A 15,635-nucleotide genomic window follows, 5' to 3' on the forward strand; every position below is an offset into this window, starting at 1 on the left:
ACATCTCATCACATTTATTACTTTTTTACATTTCTCCTCAACTTTCCTGATACGGTCTGCCCATGTTAATCGTGAATCAAATATAACTCCTAGAAATTTAAATGATGCAACCCTTTCTAATTCAACCTCATACATCCTTAACTTCTTCCCTACCTCAAAAAAAAATACAGTTTGAGTTTTGTCTACTGAAAATCTACATCCCCAATCATAACCCCACTCCACCACTTCATCAATTGCTTCTTGTAGTTTCCTGATTATATGGTCCATGTTCCTGCCTCTTCTCCACAAGGCCCCATCATCCGCAAACAGTGACCTACCTATATCCACTGGTACCTTTGTGAAGACATCATTAATCATAATGATGAAAAGTAACGGGCTAATCACACTACCTTGAGGTGTGCCATTTTCCATTATGTACTGTTTTGATAATTCTGATCCAATCCGAACTTGAATTTTTCTACCAAACAAAAAAATCTTTAATCCAATTAAAAACTCTCCCACCAACCCCAATCTTGTGCAGTTTAATTAATAATCCTTCCTTCCACATCATATCATAGGCTTTTTCAATGTCAAAGAACACTGCCACTACTGACTCTCTATTTGCCTGGGCCTTCCTTATTTCAGTCTCTAACATAATCACTGAGTCCATGGAATTCCTTCCCTTTCTAAAACCACTCTGATAACTTGCCAGCATTCCCCTTTTCTCAAGCTCATATGATAACCTTTCTGTTATCATCCTTTCCATTATCTTACATATACTTAATGTTAATGCAATTGGTCTGTAGCTAGTGGGTTTTGACAGATCCTTGCCAGGCTTCCTTATTGGAATTACTACTGCTTCTTTCCATGCACTTGGTAATCTTCCCTCCTCCCACACTCTGTTATAAAAATGCAGCAACTTCAAGAGCGCTCCTTCTCCTAGATTTTTTAGCATCACAGAGCATATCAGATCTTTCCCTGGGGAGGTTGGTCTCGATCTCTTTATTGCTCTCAGCATTTCTGCTAATGTAAATGGATCATCAATTATATCATCTGTTCCTTCCCTCCTGCTTAACACACCTGGGTGCTGGCTCATTATTCTTTCCCTTCTTCAGACAAATTTTCTGAACTGTGTATCAGTACAAATGACTTGGCCATGACCTCAGCCTTATCCCTACTGGAGACTGCAGCTTCCTCCTCAGATATCATTACTGGATATTCCCATTCCCTTCTATCTCCTCCCATCCTCTTAATCATTCCCCATATCTCTCCCACAGGTGTTGTTCTTCCTACCTCGTCGCAAAAACTCTTCCAACTTGCCCTTTTAGCTTGACGTATAGTTCTTCTCACCACTGCCTGTGCTTTCTTATATTGAACCAAATGCTGCATATTATGGGTTCTTTTAACTAGCCTGAATGCTCTATTTCTGTTTTTTACAGCCTGACAACATTACTCTGTCCACCATGGTACCAGTTTTCTATTCATCCTATTTTTACTCCTAGGTATAGATCCTTCTGCTGCCATGATAATTGCTGAAGTCACCTGACTGTTTAATTCATCTACATTTCCAGAAATATCAATCTTTGTCAACCCTTCTTCACTCAACTTCTGGAACTTACCCCAATCAGCTTTTTCAAACACCCACTTTGGGGTTCCGCCACCTGGTCTTACTTCAACTCTTTCACCCACTGAACACAAAACTGGGTAGTGATCACTGCCTACTGTTGAAGCAGTCCAAACTCCCCAGTTACTAATACCAGCCAAGGTATTAGACACTAACGTAATATCTAACACTGACTCAGTTCCTGTTGTTATATCTATCCATGTGCCTCTACCATCATTCATACACACCAAATCCCTTTCTTCCATCAAATCTTCAATTACCTTTCCATTTGGATCTGTAATCTGATCCCCCCATATTGTGCTTTGAGCATTGAAATCTGCACACCACACTACTTTATGTCTGTTTTGTCCTTGTATCTTTAATAGGCTGTCCAAATCCAACCTTTTACATGGATTGTAGTAGTTAATTATAATCACTCCCTCCCCTCTCTCCCACACTTCCACCACTATGTATTCCTGATCATCTCCTTTTTCCAGTACCCTATATGGTATACCTTGCTTGATTAACATAGCACAACCCCCTCCTCCCCCTAGATTTCTATCTTTCCTTATCATTGTATACCCATATACCACAAAGTCCAGATGAATCCCAGCTGGGCCCCCTATCTTATTCTAAAGGATTAAATACTATGCATTGTCCTAAACCGCCCTATAAAAATTGGTAATTAAGCAGCAGGTATTTAGAACCTAGAATGCACTGGCTAAAAGTATGGTTAATCCAGTGTCAATTGTAATAGTCAAAAGGGGATCAAGATAAATATGGAGGTAAAATGTTACAGGACTGCAGAAAATGGGTTAACTAGATTGCTCTTCAAAGAAACAACAAATTTGAGCTGAATGGTCTCCTAAAATGTAATAACACTTTGATAATGTTATCAATTAAAATGCAACAGCTTCAACCTTTTACTGAGTACAAGCAGAATCACTTATCAATAGCTTGCATCAAACTCAATTAAAGTTCTACACAGCTAAGGTACTGAAAATTGTTGAGGTAAGTAAAGTTATTGGAGAAGGATAGTGCAGTCAACTGCACAAGATTGCAGAAAGATGAGGAGAGTTGGGAAAGCAACACACATAAAAGTTGCTGGTGAACGCAGCAGGACAGGCAGCATCTCTAAGAAGAGGTACAGTCGACGTTTCAGGCCGAGACCCTTCGTCAGGACTAACTGAAGAGTTAGTAAGAGATTTGAAAGTTGGAGGGGGAGGGGGAGATCCAAAATGATAGGAGAAGACAGGAGGGGGAGGGATGGAGCCAAGAGCTGGACAGGTGATTGGCAAAGGGGATATGAGAGGATCATGGGACAGAAGGCCCAGGGAGAAAGGGCGGTGGGGGGGGGGGGGGGGAGAGCCGAGGATGGGCAAGGAGTATAGTGAAAGGGACAGAGGGAGAAAAAGGAGAGAGAAAAAGAATGTGTGTATATAAATAAATAAACAACGGATGGGGTATGAGGGGGAGGTGGGGCATTAGCAGAAGTTTGAGAAGTCAATGTTCACGCCATCAGGTTGGAGGCTACCCAGACGGAATACAAGGTGTTGTTCCTCCAACCTGAGTGTAGCTTCATCTTGACAGTAGAGGAGGCCGTGGATAGACATTATCAGAATGGGAAGGCAGGGAAGGTAGATGAGTGAGGGCGTGGATTGACACGTGGAATTATGACGTTATAGCAATTAGTGAAACTTGGCTACAGGAGGGGCAGCACTCACAGCTTAATATTCCAGGGTTCCGATGTTTCAGATGTGATAGAGGCAGAGGAATGAAAGGTGGGGGGGTAGCACTGCTTGTCAGGGAAAATGTTACAGCAGTGCTCAGGCAGGACAGATTAGAGGGCTTGTCTACTGAGTCCTTATGGGTGGAGCTGTGAAACAGGAAAGGTATGGCCACATTAGTGGGGTTGTATTATAGACCACCCAATAATCAGCAAGAATTGGAGGAACAAATCTGCCGAGAGATAGCAGGCAACTGCAGGAAACATAAAGTTGTGGTGGTAGGGGATTTTAATTTTCCACATATTGATTGGGACTCCCATACTGTTAGGGGTCTAGATGGATTAGAGTTTGTAAAATGTGTTCAGGAAAGTTTTCTAAATTAATATATAGAGGTACCAACTACAGAGGATGCAATATTAGATCTCCTATTAGGAAACGAGTTAGGACAAGTGACGGAAGTGTGTACAGGTGAAAACTTTGGTTCCAGTGATCAGAAGACCATTAGTTTCAACTTGATCATGTATAAAGATAGATCTGGTCCTAGGGTTGAGGTTCTAAACTGGAAGAAGGCCAAATCTGAAGAAATGAGAAAGGATCTAAAAAGCATGGATTGGGACAGGTTGTTCTCTGGCAAGGATGTGATCAGTAAGTGAAAAGCCTTCAAAGGAGAAATTTTGAGAGTGCAGAGCTTGTATGTTCCTGTCAGGATTAAAGGCAAAGTGAATAGGAACAAGGAACCTTGGTTCTCAAGGGATATTGCAACTCTGATAAAGAAGAAGAGAGAGATGTATGACATGTATAGGAAACAGGGAGTAAATAAGGTGCTTGAGGAGTATAAAAAGTGCAAAAAAATACTTAAGAAAGAAATCAGGAGGGCTATAAGAAGACATAAGTTTGCCTTGGCAGTCAAAGTGAAGGATAATCCAAAGAGCTTTTACAGGTATATTAAAAGGACTGTAAGGGATAAAATTGGTCCTCTTGAAGACCAGAGTGGTCGACTATGTGCGGAACCAAAAGAAATGGGGGAGATCTTAAATGGGTTTTTTGCGTCTGTATTTACTAAGGAAACTGGCATGAAGTCTATGGAATTAAGGGAAACAAGTAGTGAGATCATGGAAACTGTACAGATTGAAAAGGAGGAGGTGCTTGCTATCTTGAGGCAAATTAAAGTGAATAAATCCCCAGGACCTGACAGGGTATTCCCTCGGACCTTGAAGGAGACTAGTGTTGAAATTGCAGGGGCCCTGGCAGATATATTTAAAATGTCGGTGTCTACCAGTGAAGTGCCAGAGGATTGGAGAATGGCTCATGTTGATCAGTTGTTTAAAAAAGGATCAAAAACTAATCTGGGAAATTACAGGCCAGTAAGTTTGATGTCAGTAGTGGGCAAGTTATTGGAGGGAGTACTAAGAGACAGAATCCACAAGCATTTGTATAAACAGGGACTTATTAGGGAGAGTCAATATGGCTTTGTGCGTGGTAGGTCATGTTTGACCAATCTATTGGTGTTTTTTTGAGGTTACCAGGAAAGTGGATGAAGGGAAGGCAGTGGAGGTTGTCTACATGGACTTCAGTAAGGCCTTTGACAAGGTCCCGCATGGGAGGTTATTTAGGAAAATTCAGTCGCTAGGTATACATGGAGAGGTGGTAAATTGGATTGGTAAATTGGATTAGACATTGGCTCAATGGAAGAAGCCAAAGAGTGGCAGTAGAGGATTGCTTCTCAGAGTAGAGGCCTGTGACTAGTGGTGTGCCACAGGGATCAGTGCTGGGTCCATTGTTATTTGTCATCTATATCAATGATCTGGATGATAATGTGGTAAAGTGGATCAGCAAATTTGCTGATGATACAAAGATTGGAGGTGTAGTGGACAGTGAGGAAGGTTTTCAAAGCTTGCAGAAGGATTTGGACCAGCTGGAAAAATGGGCTGAAAAATGGCAGATGGAGTCTAATACAGACAAGTGTGAGGTATTGCACTTTGGAAGGACAAACCAAGGTAGAACATACAGGGTAAATGGTAAGGCACTGAGGAGTGCAGTAGAATAGAGGGATCTGGGAATACAGATACAAAATTCCCTAAAAGTGGTGTCACAGGTAGATAGGGTCATAAAGAGAGCTTTTGGTACATTGGCCTTTATTGATCAAAGTATTGAGTACAAGAGCTGGAATGTTATGGTGAGGTTGTATAAGGCATTGGTGAGGCTGAATCTGGAGTATTGTGTTCAGTTTTGGTCACCAAATTACAGGAAGGATTTTTATAAGGTTGAAAGAGTGCAGAGAAGGTTTACAAGGATGTTGCCGGGACTTGAGGAACTCAGTTACAGAGAAAGGTTGAATAGGTTAGGACTTTATTCCCTGGAGCGTAGAAGAATGAGGGGAGATTCGATAGAGATATATAAAATTATGATGGGTATAGATAGAGTGAATGCAAGCAGGCTTTTTCCACTGAGGCAAGGGGAGAAAAAAAACCAGAGGACATGGGTTAAGGGTGAAGGGGGAAAAGTTTAAAGGGAACATTGAGGCGGGGGGCTTCTTCACACAGAGAGTGGTGGAAGTGTGGAATGAGCTGCCAGACGAGGTGGTAAATGCGGGTTCTTTTTTAACATTTAAGAATAAATTGGACAGATATAAGGATGGGAGGTGTATGGAGGGATATGGGCCGTGTGCAGGTCAGTGGGACTAGGCAGAAAATGGTTCGGCACAGCCAAGAAGGGCCAAAAGGCCTGTTTCTGTGTTGTAGTTTTTCTATGGTTTCTTTCTATGGGAATGGGACGTGGAATTAAAATGTGTGGCCACTGGGAGATCCTGCTTTCCCTGGCGGACAAAGTGTAGGTGTTCAGTGAAATGGTCTGCCAGTCTGCGTCGGGTCTCGCCAATATAGAAGGCCACATCAGGAGCACCGGACGCAGTATATCACCCCAGCCTGCTCACAGGTGAAATGTCGCCTCAGCTGGAAGGTCTGTCTGGGGCCCTGAATGGTGGTGAGGGCAGAAGTGTAAAGGCATGTGTAGCACTTGTTCCGCTTACAAGGATAAGTGCCAGGAGGGAGATTGGTGGGGAGGGATGGGAGGGACGAATGGACAAGGGAGTCGCATAGGGAGTGATCCCTGCGGAAAGTGGGGGGGGGGGGCGGGAGGGAAAGATGTGCTTAGTGGTAGGATCCCATTGGAGGTGGCAGAAGTTACGGAGAATTATATGTTGGACCCGGAGGCTGGTGGGGTGGTAGGTGAGGACAAGGGGAACCCTATTCCTAGTGGGGTGGCGGGAGGATAGAGTGAGAGCAGATGTGCATGAAATGGGGGAGATGTGTTTGACAGCAGAGTTGATGGTGGAGGAAGGGAAGACCCTTTCTTTAAAAAAGGAGGACATCTCCCTTGTCCTGGAATGAAAAGCCTTATCCTGAGAGCAGATGCGGCGGAAATGGAGGAATTGCGAGAAGGGGATGGCATTGGGAAAGAGCTGTTTTGTGATTTTTTTTTCCTCTTAAATTCTACTGGGTTTCTAGTAAAACAGGAAAGTGTAGGATAATAAGTTTTTGCAAGGTGAATCATTTGACCTGCGTTTCCTAGGATCAATTCATCACCAACAGATACTGTTTAAACTCCTTATTAGCAGTCCTTTAAAATCCAAGGGTGGAAAAGACTGGCTGTAGCTCACCTTGTTTTCTCCACCATAACACACAAATCAACAATACATTGCTGGCTGGTCTGCAATGTTATCAATTACCCTGCATGCAAAAGTTGACAATTCAGAGGAATGCAAGGGTTACCTTTTTCCCTCCTCCTCTTTCCCATCTAAATTTAGGTTGTAATCAGACACTGATCATTACTGAAATTAAACGCATGGCTTTATAAGACAGAGCTACAAGATGCCTTATTCACCCATCTGAAAGAACAGGAGCTGGGGAACGAAAACCATACCCAAGAGCACTGTTGAAGTATTTCCAAAGGGGCCAGAGTATTTCAAATCAGCAATTCACACCACCTTCAAGGGGAACTAGGAGTATGGGGAATGAATAATTTTAAATCTATTTTCAGATGAATAAAAATTGGTCTCAGGTCAAAATTTGCAAAAGTCAACCCATCTTCTGGGACCTTACCACAAACTGCATACGCTGCTATTTCCATTTCCTTGCCTGGCCACCATTGGAGGTTGAAAATGCGCATTCATAACTTGATGCCACATCTAATGAGAAGCTAAATTACTGATACATCATTCTCTCCATCAGAAACTGTGTGCAGCGCATTTTTCCCAATCATTTTCTGCTTAAGTCTTCATCAGATTTAGCGGTTTATGGCTCTCCTAGTTGTGTATTCATGTTGCATTTTCTGTAAACTATACAATATTCAACCCCTGGCTACCCTATTCTCTCCCATCACATCCTACTTAGTAAACTATACAATATTCAACCCCTGGCTGCCCTATTCTCTCCCATCACAGCCTACTTAGTTAGCAATATTGCTAACCCAATATTGGTTCCAGGTCCCATATTCTCATCCTCATCAATAAAATTCTAACCATTATAACCATATAACAATTACAGCTCGGAAACAGGCCATCTTGGCCCTTCTAGTCCGTGCCGAACTCTTCCTCTCACCTAGTCCCACTGACCTTCACTCAGCCCATAACCCTCCATTCCTTTCCTGTCCATATATCTATCCAATTTAACTTCAAATGACAACATCGAACCTACCTCAACCACTTCTGCTGGAAGCTCGTTCCACACAGCTACCACTCTCTGAGTAAAGAAGTTCCCCCTCATGTTACCCCTAATCTTTTGTCCTTTAACTCTCATGCCCTCTTGTTTGAATCTTCCCCACTATTATCCACCCTAAAATGTTCCTGCTCCCAACTCATTAATTTCCCTGCCTTCACCTCAAATTTTTATTTACCCACACTCCTTTCCATCTTTGCCCCTCATAATATACAGCCATGCTAGCTTTTCTTAACTAATTGCAGTCATCTTTTGATCCTTCCTTGAAACCATTTCTTTGACAATGTTTTTGGTCAGATCCAATTTCAACCCCTTAAGACCGCATGTGTCTGATTGCACTATAGTTACATGTCTTGTGGCATTTGCTAACTGCAAGTTGCAATTATCAATCTACATGTGGAATAAAATAAAATCAAAAATTAATTCAACCTCTTGAATTTCCCCTTCAAGACACTTTGGAAATACAGCCTAGGGGGCCGTCTTGAACTCAATGACACAGAAGATGAATTTGGAGTGTGGAGAATTCAGAGTTTGGGTACACAGCATAATTCAATTAATGATATACACCACATCTATTTGATATACTAGATACGTCCAGTACGACCATGCCCTTATCAGATTTACGCACATATGCAGATTGTAGCATCAATGGATTGCTACTACCCATGCCTCTCCCAACCACCTCATTTTATTAACAGTTAACTGAGACTAAATAAGCACAGACCAGAAAGAGCAACACAACAGAACAACTCAGTACTGCATATATTTTTTCTATGAGAAATCAACCTTTTCTTGCAACTAATACAACATTTGAATCTCAAAATGCCCAAGGTCAATCACTAACATCTGTATTTGATGGCATATTTTCTTATAGTAAATGTATCAGCTACGTGGACCATGTAAATTGCCTCAGAACTTCAGATCATAAAAAAGACGAATATCTTTAACTTTCCTTAGAAAGAGAATACCACAAATCCACTTTAGGTTCCTGTGGCAACCCAAATGTCCAAATGGAATTCAAAGTTCAAAGCAAATTATCAAAGTGCACATATATCACCATAGACAACCCTGATTATTCAGTAATAATAAGTCACCTCACCCACTCACAGATAAACATGCTGAACAGTCCCTGCCTGTCCTCATTCTCTACCCTGTGTATTACATCTTTACAACCAATTGGATGAAGTAGTGAGTTTCAAATGATTGCAATAAAAGCTAGACTACCAATTTGGTTTATTTCTGAGGAAGCACCATCGTGTAAGTAGTACCATTATTTGCATCAGCCATTGAACTCAGCCCACCTGCTTTTTCCGGTGAATGCAAAAGCATCCAAAGCAGTATTTCGCAGATACACAAATGCTTTCCAGCATCCCACCCATCAAGTCATTTAATACCCACCCACTGGGACAAATCAGCTTATGTTGTACATAGAACAGTGGTTATACTTTTTTTGACCATAAAGCATATTGGGATAACTCGAGGGCATGGTGGATGCATTCAAGACTCTTTACTGTATGATCCACTCAATCTGAAAGAATGTATAGACATTAAATTGGGTAAGTTCTGCCCCAATCACTTAATTTAATATCTTCACCTTCAGGAATTGAATCCGGCTGTGCTGACAATGGCACCACTTGTTACATTATTCCTAACTATCCTCGAGGAAATGGTGTTGAGTCCCATTAATACTACTGCGCTGAGGAAATTCTCCAATGATGTTAAGCAGGTGCTCAAAGAGCACTTCAAAGTATCGTTTAGTGAATAGTTACATAACACAAGAGTTATAACATGGAATCAGCAAACCATTGGTAGAATCTACATTAGGCACTGCCTCAAGAAGGCAAAATCTATCACAGATTCCCACCATCCAGACCATGCTATCTTCACATATCAGGCAAGAGGTACAGAAGCACCAAGTTCAAGAACAGCAACTTTCCTTCAACTATTCAGTTTTTGAACCTACTGACACAATCCTAATCACTACCTCAGTGTAGCAATACCATGACCACTTTGCACTGCAAAAGACTGTTTAAATTATGTTCTTTCTTATAAACTTGCATATAATTTATGTTTCACTTGTCAATATTGTTTTTCAGATGATATTGTGTGTGATGCTTCGGTAAGGAAGTTTTACATTGAATTTGTGCATGTAACTATAAATCTGACTTTGAAAGTGTTTTCTTTCTCATTTTTTGAAACTTGGAACTTTTTTTTCTAGTTTAAGATCCTCAGAAAGAATCCAAAATCTGCCTTTGTGCTCTCCAATAGAAATACATCAGCCATTGTAATCAACCGAATGCCACTTCACTTAAATCAAAACTCAATACAGAATTTAGATTCTAAATTTTGCACTGATACAAGGCCAAATTAAAGTATCGAAAGACATGAACTCTGGGGAAGGACGTATGTAAATCACTACAATACTCATTCCCACCTGAAAATTTAGTGATAAAAGTGTGAATATATAAACAAAAAGAACATTTCAAATAATCATACGCAGTTAAAAACTTTTCAATTAAGTCAAACTGCCATAGAGCTAGAATAAGAACAGTGGAACATGGTGGCTTCTGATGTGATATTTAGAACCAAAATTTGGCAAGATCTAAACTTATAACTTTTATCTGCTCTACAGAAGATGGGCCAGCGAACGTTCAGAATCTCGATTACACTGCGTTAAACGGGGAGGGCGCAGAACCAAAACCTTACTCTTACTCCCGTTAAAAATACGACGAGCATCTCAGACAGCTACGTTTATTAGTTACCTTAATCTGCTCTTTTCACAAAAAGTACTCCAGCTCCTAAACCATGCTGCTTCCTGTTGACTCCCACAGCGAGGCTGTTCCTACCGGAAATTCAGAGAGAGGGGGGGGGAAGAAAGAGAGAGAAAATATAAATAAATAATAAAGTGCGTTGCTGCTGCCGCTGAATTCATTAGTTTTCTGTAGGCCGGACCCAAAGTACTGGCCGGTAGCGACACGATTCACACCGCCACCCCTCACACTCACATTGATCAGTAAACTCCACAATCACACTCCGTACAATGTTGCCGCTCCGCACATCCAAGAAACCCCCACGCGTGACGACAGGGCTCGGCGCTCTGACGTCACTGCGCCCCGTCAAACTCCGCCCCTTTCCCTGCCGGCGCTTTTGAACGTGGAGGTTGTTCCTTTCCCGTCGTCGGGCGCGGCCAATCCGGGCTGGCGCCGCTGGAGTTTGAATATTCCCAGCCGCTAATTTATTTTAAAGCACGGATGTCTGCCGATGTTTCAGTTCAGTCTTTTCTAATCCCGCCCTCGGCACTTGTTCTGCGACTTGAGATGCTCTGCGGCCTTCGCCACGCCCGACCGGTGCCCCCCCCCACCTCTGTGCTCGTGCTCACCTGTCAACCAATGGCAGCGTGGCTTTCCGGCTGCTCGCGCTCTCGCCGTTGGCCTCGAGGTTCCCGCCGCCGTGTCGTGGAGAGACGTTAGAACGCCCTGGTGCATTGGTGAAACCCCGCGGTTGTGTGCACGTCCACTCACCACTCTATAGAAAGTATTTCAGATTGGGTTGGAAAGGCTAGGGGAAAACAAGTAATTCACAAGGATATGGGAGGGCTTGGGTTATAAGAGAGGCTGAATAAGCTGAAACTATGTTCTTTAAAGTGTATGAAGTTGACCTTTCAAATGTTTGTAAAATCATGGGGGGCATAGAGAAACTGGATGGTCATGGCCTTTATTCCCAGGGTAGGGGTGTCTAAGAGGGGAAAGATTTAAAAGGGATCTGTAGGGCGACTTTTTCAGAGAAGGGGTGAGATTTCGAAACACTAAAATGCATCGTTTGCATTAGCAACCAATACTGCCAAGGGTCTCATGAGGGGAAGTGTCGCCACACGTTCTGGCGCCAACATAACTTGCCTCATAATGCTCTCAGAGCAACACCTAACACAAAACAGAACATACCAAGAGATAAAAGATTAACAAGCTCAGTGCTTCTGGTGTGTGGAATGAGCTGCTAGAGGAAATTGTACAATTAGAATGTTTAAAAAGCTGGAACTTGGAATGGAAAGGTTCAGAGGGATTATTAACCAAACAGGAAAATGGGACCTGGGTCAGCATAGATGAATTAGGCTTAAGAGCCTCTTCTCGTTCTGTGTAACTCTACAAGTAGAACAGGGAAATTGAGCTGATTGCCCTTAATCAGGGTTTGGATTCATGAAGAGCTACAGAATAGGCTGGTGAATAATGCTATCCTGGGTGAGGAACATTGAATAAAATGTAGGAATATCAGCACAAACATAAGTGGTACATTTTTGAAGTGTGCACATGAAATGAGTGTTGCTAGTAGTTAGCAGGTCAAGCAGTATCTGGAGAGACAAGTAGAGGCCAGCCACCTTTCATTTGAACTGCATGAGGTGTTGCAAGCAATGAAAAGGTTCTTGTAAATATTGGCTAGGGTACAGATGAAAATTATGCTTATTCTCTGCAAAAAATGAATATTTTAGGTCCATCTGCAAAGATACATGAAAACTTTGCCTAATGTCTCTCCCAAAAGACTACACCTCTAACCACATAGCACTGCCTGAGCTTTTCTACAACGTTTCAAGTAGATGTGATCAATCATTGGAAGGGTTTTACCCGTGTACTACCTTTTGTAGTACTTTCTGCTGAAAGGCTTTGAGATATAGAATGGTCATCGGAGTGCCTCACTATAATCAATGGGGGAAGGAACTCACAATCGTAGAAGGCACGTAATGGGCCAATATATCTTGTAATTTTGGTGCTGAATAGTGTGGGAGGATTCTGAAAAGAGGAACTTGGAGCTTGGTGATACTGTATGTCTAAAGCCTGCACTTTCTTGTCCCAAAATTTCAGTGTCTAATGTTTCTGATTATTTGAGAAATGTGATAATGAAAAAAGCAGCAGGAGATTAGTCTTGTCCAGAAATGGACAAAGTATGAGCATAGTTTTGACTCAACTGCATGAATAAAAGATGAAGTGATGATGGGTTAACAAATTGACAATGATGCTGCCTGTAATGGTTTTCAAATTTTATATTGCTAACTATTCATTCCAGACCTGAACAATACTAATTGTACCTTGCCAATACTGGCATTGTTGTGTTAGTAGTTTCTCCAGGATCACCAATAATTCTCATATTGTCCATAATCAGTTAAGCTGAGTAACAAGCGCTACTAAAGAAGTTGCACACAAAGCCAGAAATTAGTTGAAATGCTTAAATATTGAATCCTGGATGGATCAATGTGTCAAAATGGTGAATCCAACATTCCTATCATGCTGATAACAATTTAATGCCATTTGTGGCTGGCTAGGCCTCATGAGTTTATTTTCTGTCATATAATGCTTTAAATCCCAAGCAGGAAGTGATGGAACACTATTTTGCAGTGCCAATTTTAATAAGAACCATTAATCACTTTTTAACTTTATTGCTTTATTTACATTGTTGGCTCTGTAACATCATAAATTAAAGGGATACTTATGGTTTCTCCAATATGCTGCTTGAAACTCCAAGAACACATATATTGACCTCAATACTCCATTTAATCACATCTGCTGCTCTATAAAATACCTGTAAAACATCACAACAGTCATGTATAAGGCCTTGAAAGGCTGCACCCAAAACATTGAGAATATAAATATCGGTAGGCATTGTATGGGACTTTGTGGCAAAAGAATACCAAATGTCTTGTCCAAAGATCATGTACAACAAGGAATTTCATGGAAACATTCATATCTGGTTCATAGTAGCTTCATGAAACTATTTGCTGTATATAACAGGATTTGCCAATGACAACCTGATTTTTAATTTCTGACTATTAAGTATGTGGAGAATAAAACATCACAGTGTGGGAGGTAACATTGGCCTGAATAAAAAGTTGGCTGGTGCGCTGATAACAAAGAGTACCACATGCGAGATTTTCTGATTTCCAAAATGTAATGAGATTGATGCTGAGGTGTAAACTTTTAGAGTTTATATAAATGACAGATTAAAGGGCTGAAGGTATAGATGTTAAATTTTCTGATTTCATAAACGTAAATAGCAGAAGATATCAAGATTTTACACAGGAATTTAGATAAATTGAGTGGGAAAATGTCTAATGAGTAGAGAATAAATGTGGGAAGATTTGGAAGTGTTCAACTTGACAGGGAGAATAATAAAGCAGCAAAATAAGTGGTGATAGACTGCAAAATTGTTTGGGTGTTATACCATAATTCACAAAAAGGCAAACATGGACACACAGCAAGTGTTTAAACACCAACTGTTTATTCATTTCTGTAGATGCTGCCTGACCTGCTGAGTTCCTCCAGCATTTTGTGTGTGTTGCTAAGGAAAGCTGGATGAAATGAATGGAAAAGTAGGGAAATGATGCTTCATTTATTTAGGATATAGATGAGACCCCACCTGGGGTATAGCTAATAAAGATGCTGGTGCATTGGAAACACTTCAGGAATGTTTACTGGACTATTATCTCTGGGATGGACAGGTCTTCTTAAGACATAAGTTTGGAAAAGTTAGGGTTGCTTCTGTTGGAGTTTTAAATGTGAAAGGGGTCTTGAGTGAAATACCTAAGATCCTGAGGGGGTCCTCACAGCGTGCATGTGGAGACAATGTTTCTCCTTGTGGGAGAATATACAACAAAAAGCTGGCAATAAGAGATTGCCTATTTAATTCACACATGGTCAGGTGGTTAAGGTGTTCGTCTAGTGATCTGAAGGTCGCTAGTTCGAGCCTCAGCTGTGGCAGCGTGTTTGTGTCCTTGAGCAAGGCACTTAACCACACATTGCTGTAGTGTCTGTGCGAGGAGTGGCGCCTCACACAGCCTTCCAATCTGCTCCTTGTAAGGCATGAAAGTGCCTGATGCAGGCCTCTCATGGTCTGAGTCGACGTTCCCTCCCCTCCATTTAATCCACAAATGAGGAAAAATCTTGGTGAGCAAGGCCAAGACTACCACTGCTCTCTGGGAATAGAGCTGAGGTTACAAATAGATCAGTATGATCTTCTTAATGTACAAAGTAGGCTCCAGGAACTATGATGTACTATTCCTAATTTGTATTTTCATATTTAAAGAAATGGAAATTCATCATTGCCACAGATTGAACAATATTTGTAACAATAGTTTTGCAGCTACTATCCATATCTAGTCTAAGTTTATCGTAATAGAAGAGACTACAGAGTGCCATGCAATTTACCATGTAAAGGGGATCCTCTTCCCTTTGTGTAGTTTTCCTTCACATTGTTCCGGTCCTAAAAATAGTGCCGATGAGGTCTGCACAGAATAACATGTCGTGTAATGTATATTATAGTTAACAGCAAAGAAGGATGTCAGTTCAGGATGTACTATAGATTAAGAGTACAAGGAGTCAAACAGGATATGCACATTCAGAACCATAAAATCTGTGGTTTAGTCTTATCCTGAGTGTATGCTTTCTGTTAGTGCTCATCTTTCTGATAATTAAAGTGCTATAATTTTAAATTATTAAAGAGGGGAATTATGAGCAAACTGCCTTCAGTAGTTGAGTAAACAAGACAATCAAAAGGTAGAAGATTTAAAAAATTGGTCATGAGCAACTTACTTGAATAGATTTGTGAGGCCACAGTGGTGTGATCCAA

The 15,635-nt window shown here is 41.3% G+C and overlaps 1 protein-coding gene across 4 annotated transcripts in view; it reads right to left on the reverse strand.

Annotated features, from left to right (window-relative positions):
• The window catches only part of LOC140200367 (C-terminal-binding protein 1-like), a 159,824-nt gene extending 148,607 nt beyond the window's left edge, over window positions 1–11,217 (reverse strand). For 2 of the 4 annotated variants that reach the window (XM_072263595.1, XM_072263592.1), the window contains exons 1-2: window positions 11,030–11,217; window positions 10,787–10,866 (exon numbers count right to left, since the gene is read on the reverse strand). The gene's annotated coding sequence lies outside the window, so the exon portion shown is untranslated. The remainder of the gene's footprint in view (window positions 1–10,786; window positions 10,867–11,029) is intronic. The other 2 variants (XM_072263591.1, XM_072263590.1) reach the window with 2 other exon arrangements.
• Window positions 11,218–15,635: the final 4,418 nt, after the last annotated feature.

The sequence above is a fragment of the Mobula birostris genome, chromosome 7 (genome assembly GCF_030028105.1).
Source record: "Mobula birostris isolate sMobBir1 chromosome 7, sMobBir1.hap1, whole genome shotgun sequence".
Taxonomy (NCBI): Eukaryota; Metazoa; Chordata; class Chondrichthyes; order Myliobatiformes; family Myliobatidae; genus Mobula; species Mobula birostris.